At 36.6% G+C, this 8,472-nt stretch overlaps 2 pseudogenes; both read right to left on the bottom strand.

Annotated features, from left to right (window-relative positions):
• The window catches only part of LOC102815651, a 17,099-nt pseudogene extending 15,466 nt beyond the window's left edge, over positions 1–1,633 (bottom strand).
• Positions 1,634–3,185: 1,552 nt separating this feature from the next.
• Positions 3,186–8,472, bottom strand: part of LOC102815273 — a 30,751-nt pseudogene continuing 25,464 nt past the window's right edge.

Raw genomic sequence — 8,472 nt, 5'->3', positions numbered from 1 at the left:
AAACATCCCAAAGAATCTAGGAGATAGTTTCCACTATTTTATTAGTGTATTTACTCAGTCTTGGGAGTCTTGTATATTGTGGAAATCAATAATCAACCTGGTAGATCTTATATTTGTGTGAATGGGAAGCCCATATCTAGGTTATTTTCAGCTGGGAGTAATGGTAAGTGTGGGGTAGTGAATTACTTAATATGTCTCTAATAGCCTTAGTCTTTGTAACTCCACCAAATGATTCTTTTTCTGATGGATCTGGGTAAGAGAAGGTGGGAGAAGATTCTGACAGGATGACACCATTTAGTTGTGGATATAAACAGATTTAATTGTAATGGTAAAAACTGGAAACTCTAACATAGGTTTAAAATGAGTCATCTCAGAAGCAGGAGTGGATATCTTACTTATTCCTGAGTGGGCATCTTATTTGAGTCATTCTATTATGACCATCTGCTTTTGGATGTTGTGGTATTTGGTAATATAAGTTGAGTCCACTATCAAGAACCTATTGTCCTAACCTTTTTTGCATAAATTAAAGCTGTGTGGGACTTCCTGTTGATAGATCAATCATTCTGCAATTGAAAAGATGATGCTGGAGGAGGCACTCTGAACACAGAGTGTAAACACATGTCCAGAGCAGTCAATCTTTTTCTAGGAATTTGCAATGTTGTTGTTATTGTTATGTGCCGTGGAGACGATTCTGACTCATAGAGACCTTGTACAGGATTTCTGAGGCTGGAAATCTTTATGGGAGCAGAAAGCCTCATCTTTCTCCCGCAGAACAGCTGGTAGTTTACAACTGCTGACCTTGCAGCTCACAGCCCAATTCGTTTTGTAACCTGTGTATGGCACTCTAGGAGACTCACTGGACTGCTTACCATAAAAGTTGGCAATTTAAACCTACCAGCTGCTCTTGGAAATCCTATACAGTGTTACCATGAGTCAGAACTGACTCAACAACATTAGATCATTTTTGAGTGCCACCTTAAACTTACTACACCTGGGAAGTAAAAACTTTCCTGATTGAAAGATGGATTTTTACTCGCAGATCATCTTTTATCAAACCTACCTACATTGATATAACCATTTCAATGAGGAAGTTTAAAAACAAACAAACAAAATAGCAAAAAAGGAAAAGATAGAAGTCCCTTTTCCACATCATTATCAATATCTAAGATTTTTTTCCAGATACCTTCCATTTTTGATGCATGGCACAAAATGAAAGGTGAGCTAAAGTTCTTAATAGTGCTACCTACAAGCCATCATATTGTAAGCTCACTAAGAATTTCCTTCCTTCCTTTTAAATAGTACCACTTTGCAAACAAAAATTATTAATGCCAAACTTCAGTATAATTTATTATCCAATGATGCAGTCACTACAAGATTTATAGGGAAACATTTGCAGGGATATCATCACAAACAAATATTTCATGTCTTTAATATGAAAGTTTAAATATAATTTATTTATAAAGGGCCATCTCATTTTCAAGTTATAATTATGTCTTGGTTTTCAATTGCCATTATTATTAGATGGAATTCACTGCTAACATTAAATCATAATATAATTTTGTAGCTTGCATCAGCTTGAAACACATTGCTTTTTGACCATTCATTACCAGATATTTAGTCTTGTTCCTAGCATATTGGCATAAGACGTTCACTTTTAAATGGTTACATTTCAAACAGGCCTACGGGTAATATCAATATTTCAAATTTTCTGATTTAAACTAGTTATTAAACCCATAATTAATTGGTTCTTCACAGTGCAAAAAAAAACTTTTATAATTTACAAATTGTATCATTTAGAGTATATGGGTAGGCTCTCAAGAAAGGCAAAACAGTTTCATTTAGTAAGCTTTTGTTTTTTTCTTCTTAACAGTTATGGGTTAACAAGTCAAGAACACGGTAATGGGGATTGCAGATTGTAAATGTTCAGAGCCTAGGGGTTATTTTTGTTTGCTTGTTTGTTTGCTTATATGAGGTAATATGATCCTCTTTTATTTGTCACTTTTAGGTGTCACTTATTTTTATTGACGCTCTGTTATTACATTTACAATGATAAGGCTACTTCAAATATTTTTCTTTAAAATGTTGTTGTGTTGTTAAATACTGCCATGTTGATTCAGACTCATAGGACCCTGTACAGTGTCATAAACTATAACAAAAACTATTTACTGAGTAAAAAACTGTTATGTTAGATACTTTACATGTACTATTTCTGAAAGACAGTATCATTCAATATTTTCTTTGAAGAAAATAATGCTTAGTATATATAAAGTAATTAGAAAGTTTTCAAATGACTGACTCTTCATATTTGCTTACTTGTAAAATCAGTGTTCATGTGACTATGAATTATAGTAAAATGTTTAAAAAATAATAAAAAGTGATTCAAGAACATAATTCTATCTATATATCCCCTTATACATCAAATCCAATAAAATGACCATGTATAAGAATGAGAGAGTGGAAAGAAAGAAAAACAGAGAAAAGACTTCAATCTGTTACTGCTGGGGTAGAAGTACAGGATGATGATTTTGATTATATCAATTCAATTATAGGATCTGAAGTAGAATATCTGAATAGTTCTTATATTGCACTATTTTGCTTCTTGGTGATTATTTCTCTGCGTTTTCTTTCAGGTACTGTACTGTATTATATGGCACATTCAAAAGGAGATAATTCTTAACTAAGGTGCAGTGGTGGTGGTGATGGTGTGCCATGGAGTTGGTTCCGACTCATAGCAAGTCTGCATAGGGCTTCTGAGGCTGTAAATTGGTACAGGAGCAGAAAGCCTCATCTTTCTTCAGTGGAATCGTTTTGAACTGTTGACCTTGAGTTTAGCAGCCCGACTCATAACTAATATGCTACTAAGGTGCTCTTATTCTTGCTAGACAACTCAACTCTGAAAGAATGCCTCACGCCTAATGTCTGTGTATATTTAGTCTCATTATTGACTACAGTGGCAATAGTCTGTAGGTAATGCTCTGGATGATGATGATGGATATGTTATGTTCTTTCTAAATGACTCTTCTGGAACAAGGGAAACCCAATGCCTTCTGAATTACTCTTCCTCTCCCTCAGATTGGTTAAATTTATTTGGTTAAATTTAACTTTTTTTTTTCCCCCTTAAGGCTTACAGGTTTTAATGTCTTGTGAGCAGTAATAGAACAGTCTGGAGAGAATCTGTTCTGATTTTAGAAACATTTCTTGTGGACAACCAAAGGCCCTGTCTCATCGTATTTGGGCTTGATTATCTACATCTGCTGGAAAGTGGTGAGAGAAGCCAGGATGGGGCCTCTGATCCAGATGTAATACTTTCATTCTGAGGGAGTAATAATCTTGATCTTCATGGTGCTCGGGGCTAGGGCTGTGATCTTTTGCATCCTGTCAGCAATGCCAGGGTACACAGTGGTTCCTCCAGACAGGACCCTTTTGGCATATAAATCCTTACAGATGTCGATGTCACACTTCATGATGGAATTGTAGGTTGTTTCATGAATTCTGGCTGACTCCATGCCAATGAAGGAAGACTGGTAGAGGGTCTCAGGGCAGTGGAAACTCTTATTGCCAATGGTGATGACTTATCATCAGGTAGTTCATAGCTCTTCTCCTGGAAGGGTAGGAAGGCTGCTGTGGCGATCTCATTCTCAAAATCTAGGGCCACATAACACAACTTCTCCTTGATGTCTCGGACAATTTTTCACTCAGTTGTGGTCACAAAGGAGTAGTCTCATCTCTTAAAGGTCTCTTTGTTTCTTACTCATTTTACAGACAAGGAACTTATTTGTTGTTATAATAGCAATTATTGCATTTTAATCCCCTATACAGGACTTGCTTCTCTTTAGAATTTAGTTCAATTAAGTTTTCTTTACATCACACTTTGATGTGTTTAAATAAAATAGCAAGTTAAATTTTATATATTATCTTGATTACTGTAATAGGCATTGTGGTGTTTTATGTTCTTTGCTTCCTAGCTAGAAGTAGAACTGTACTCAAAACTGACAAAGCAAGTGCATTTCCATTGAGTTTGTTCTGACTCATAGGACATAGTAGACTGTCCTGAGTTCCAATGTTGTTAAGTCTCTACAGAAGCAGATTGCCACATCTTTCTCTCTTGAAGCAACTGCTTGGTCCTATCAGCCAACCTTTAGGTTACCACCTGAGTGCTTAACCACTATGCCACTAAGACTCACTAAAATTGTGTGTACATTTCATTTGTTATTGGCTGAAGTCCTACTTAGTAGGAAATATTCTGAGCTAGAAATTTAAGGTCTCTTTTATAAAACTAAGCAAATTATGTAATACTGCCAAAACCCTCACATCTTTTATAAGAAGGAAAGAGAATATCTTTTATTTTACTCTTGAGTCTAGCTATAAGCAGTAAATTATCTAAACTAATGCAATGTGTGTGAAACTGCTTTGGGAACCTTAGGGTATTACAGAAATCAATAATGTTAATATTAACTAACTACATCTCCTTTGCTTTTAAGAAGATCCTCTAATTTAGGACTTAGGTTTACACTCTCCACAGTTCTCCTATCTTTCAATTCTTGTTTCTGATTCATCAGATATTTATAAATTCTCATATAAAAATTTTACTTATTTAAATTATGCTTTTATCTTGTCAGTGTCATGGATTTAATCTGTCTCAAAAGATTCTATTAGTTTCTTTTCTTTTCAGAGCATGAATGATAAGAAAGGAAAGCATGGTTAATTAAAAGTAACCTTTGGCCATGTTCTTCTAATGAAGATCTAATTTTTATTACTCCGTAAGATAACCTAATAACTTAAGGCGTTACTTCCTTAATATAATAGCAGTTTCTTATACAGACTATTATATGTTAAACATTTTCTTTCTAGTGAAACAGACAAAATCAAAGCCACCAAGAGGTACCTGGAAAGAAAAGAATTGGTGATCTGCTTCCAAAAGGTTACTGCCTTAGAAACATAGTGGAGTGCAGCTCGACTATATATACATGAGGTAACTAACCATCAGCTCGAACTGACTTGACAACAACAACGAAAACAGAACTTATATACTTCTTGAAATATATGTAGATTTTATATATGTATTTATTCTCTTCTGCCTGTCATGCAGTTATGAAATTTAATTTAATATATTTTAAATCTGGCATGATATTCTTCATATATTTTAAATCCCCTAAGATTTTTAAGCAGTCAAATTTATTTTAGATTTAACTATATACGTTTCCCTTCTTCTGTTCTTTATTCATTCAAGAATTGCTCCATTTACATCTAGAATCTTATCCTTTATTTTTTCCTGGAAGGGGGAAAAAAAAATAACAAGGAAAAAATAAAACTCCTTTTAGAGTATCTTTTGTAGTAGTTATCTTGTAAGGGAGTTTCTCAATATTTATCTTTAATAATTTTTTTTTTCTTCTATCTTTGAAGGATATTTACTCTGAATGTGCTTGTATAATTCTAGAAGGAGCATTGATGGAACATGGTTAAGAATTTGGCTACTAACCCAATGGGTCATTCAACTTACCTAGCAGCTCTGAGGGAGAAAGAACGGCCCAACAATGTGAGTCTGCAATGATTACAACTAATAAAATGCTATTAAGCAGCTATACTCTATCCGGGGTGGTTTACTGTGTTAAAATTGACTTGACAGCACTCAACAGCATATAATTTGAAGTTATAAGTTACATTTATTCAAAAAATTAAATATTTTCATCCATATGTCTCTGGATTCCATAAGTTTAGATATACCTTATTTTTGTCTCTGGTTAATGAATTCTCAGGGTGGTGCAAATAGGTAATGTATTTGGCTGCTAACCGTAGCGTGTTGTGTTGTTGTTGTCAGGTGCCATCGAGTCGGAACCGACTCATAGCGATCCCATGCACAGCAGAACGAAGCAATGTTCGATCCTGGGCCAACCTCACTACCGCTGCCACATTTGAGTCCATCAATGATGCCACCTGCTGATCCATCTCGTTGGGGGTCTTCCTCTTTTTCTCTGACCCTCCATCCTAACCAGCATGACATCCTTCTCCAACGACTGTTTCCTCCAGACAATATGTCCAAAGTAGGAGAGACGAAGCTTAGCCATCCTGGCCTCCAAGGAGCACTCTGGCTGCACTTCTTCCAAAACAGATCTATTGGTTTTTTTGGCAGTCCATGGCACTTTCAGTATTCTCCTCCAACACCACAACTCAAAGGCATCAATTCTTCTACGATCCTCCTTATTCACTGTCCAGCTTTCGCATCCATATGAGGCTATTGAAAACACAATGGCCTGGGTCAGGCGCACCCTAGTTCTCAAGCTGACATCTCTGCTCTTCAACACTTTAAAAAGTTCCTGTGGAGCAGATTTGCCTAGTGCAATACGTCATCTGGTCTCTTGACTGCTGCTTCCACGAGTGTTGATAGTTGATCCAAGAAGAATGAAGTTCTTGACAACTTCAATCTTTTCTCCATTGATAAGAATGTTGTTTATTGGTCCAGTGGTGAGGATTTTTGTTTTCTTGACATTGAGATGTAATCCATATCGAAGACTGTGCTCTTTGATCTTCATAAGTAAATGTCTCAAGTCCTCTTCACTTTCAGCGATCAAGGTTGTATCATCTGCATATCGCAGGGTGTTAATGAGTCTTCCTCCAATCCTGATGCCACGTTTTTCTTCATAGAACCCAGCCTCTCATATTATTTGCTCAGCATACAGGTTGAATAAGTATGGTGAAAGAATACAACCCTGTCTCACACCTTTCCCAATTTTAAAACATTCAGTGTTCCCATGTTCTGTTCGAACAACTGCTTCTTGGTCTAGGTACAGATTTCTTAGAAGTACAATTAAGTGTTCTGGAATACTCATACTTCTCAATGTTGTCCATAGCTTGTCATGATCCACACAATCGAAAGCCTTTGTGTAGTCAATAAAGCACAGGTAAACATCCTTCTGATATTCTCTGCTTTCAGCCAAGATCCATCGGACATCAGCAATGCTATCTCTCGTTCCACGGCCTCTTCTGAATCCAGCTTGAACCTCTGGAAGTTCTCTGTCAATGTATGATTGTAGCCATTTCTGTATTACCTTTAGCAAAACTTTGCTCACTTGAGATATCAAAGAGATTGTCCGATGATTTCCGCATTCCGTTGGGTCACCTCTCTTTGGAATGGGCATAAACATTGATCTCTTCCAATCAGTCAGCCAGACAGTTGTCTTCCAAATTTCTTGGCAGAGATGAGTGAGTGCCTCCTGTGCTGCCTCACTTTCCTGAAAGATTTCAATTTTTATTCCATCAATTCCTGGTGCCTTGTTCTTTGCCACTTCTTTCAATGCACTTTGGACTTCCTCTCTGAGTATCATTGGCTCTTGTTCATATGGTATCTCTTGAAATGGTTGAACATTAACCATTTCCTTTTGGTACAATGACTCTGTGTATTCCTTCCATCTTTTCTTGATGCATTCTGCATCATTCAATAATTTGCACTGGGCAACCGTAGCGTAGTGGTTACGAATTGGGCTGTGAACCGCAAAGTAAGCAGTTTGAAACTACCAGCTGTTCCGTGGGAAAAAGATGAGGCTTTCTGCTCCCGTAAAGATTTACAGCCTCAGAAACCTTATACAGGGTCGCTATGAGTCGGAACTGACTCCACGGCACATAACCACCACCACCACTAAACAGGAAGCAGCTGCTCCTGAGAAACCTATGCAGGGTCGCTATGGTCGGAATTGACTGAACGGCACTTAACAACAACAAAAACAACCAGGAAGTAGAAGGTTTGAGTATACCCAGAGGCACATTAGAAAAAAGGACAGTTGATCTACTTTCAAAAAATTAACCCATTCAAAACCCTATGGAAGGCTTGTAGGGTATACCCTTTGGTTGGTAGATGATGCATGGAAGGGATTGTAATCATGGCACTGAAAGGATATATGATAGGATGAATGTAAAACTAATGTTCTCCCATGTAAACTATCACATAATTCACAATAAAACATTAAAAAAAACCTATGGAGTATAGTTCTACTCTAACATATTGGGTACTCATGGGTTCAAACTGATTTTTGTTCTTAATATCTTTGTCTTAAGTTTTCAGCAAATTTATTACGATTTGCTAAGTATGACATATTCTTGTGTTTTTCCATTTTGAAGTACAGAAATATTCTTTCAATGTTTGGACAATTCTTGCCCAAATTTCTTTCCAATTCTGTTTCATCCCATATCCTCCTTTCCCTTTTCATGTGGATTTATTTCATTATGGAAATATATAAGTATGTTGTTGTTGTTGGTATGTGTTGTGGAGTCAGTTCCAACTCATAGCCACCCCATACAGGGTTTCCGAGGCTGTACATCTTTACAGTAGCAGAAAGCCTCATCTTTCTCCAGTGGAACACCTGGTAGTTTCGAACTGTTGACCGTGAGATTAGCAGTCCGATTTGTAACCACTACGCTACCAGAGCTCCTTATATAAGTATGTTGTTGTTGTTGTTAAGTGCCGTCGAGTCGGTTCCG

This window comes from Chrysochloris asiatica, unplaced genomic scaffold (genome assembly GCF_000296735.1).
Source record: "Chrysochloris asiatica unplaced genomic scaffold, ChrAsi1.0 scaffold00017, whole genome shotgun sequence".
Classification (NCBI taxonomy): Eukaryota; Metazoa; Chordata; class Mammalia; order Afrosoricida; family Chrysochloridae; genus Chrysochloris; species Chrysochloris asiatica.
This window is presented reverse-complemented; position numbering and strand designations above follow the sequence as displayed.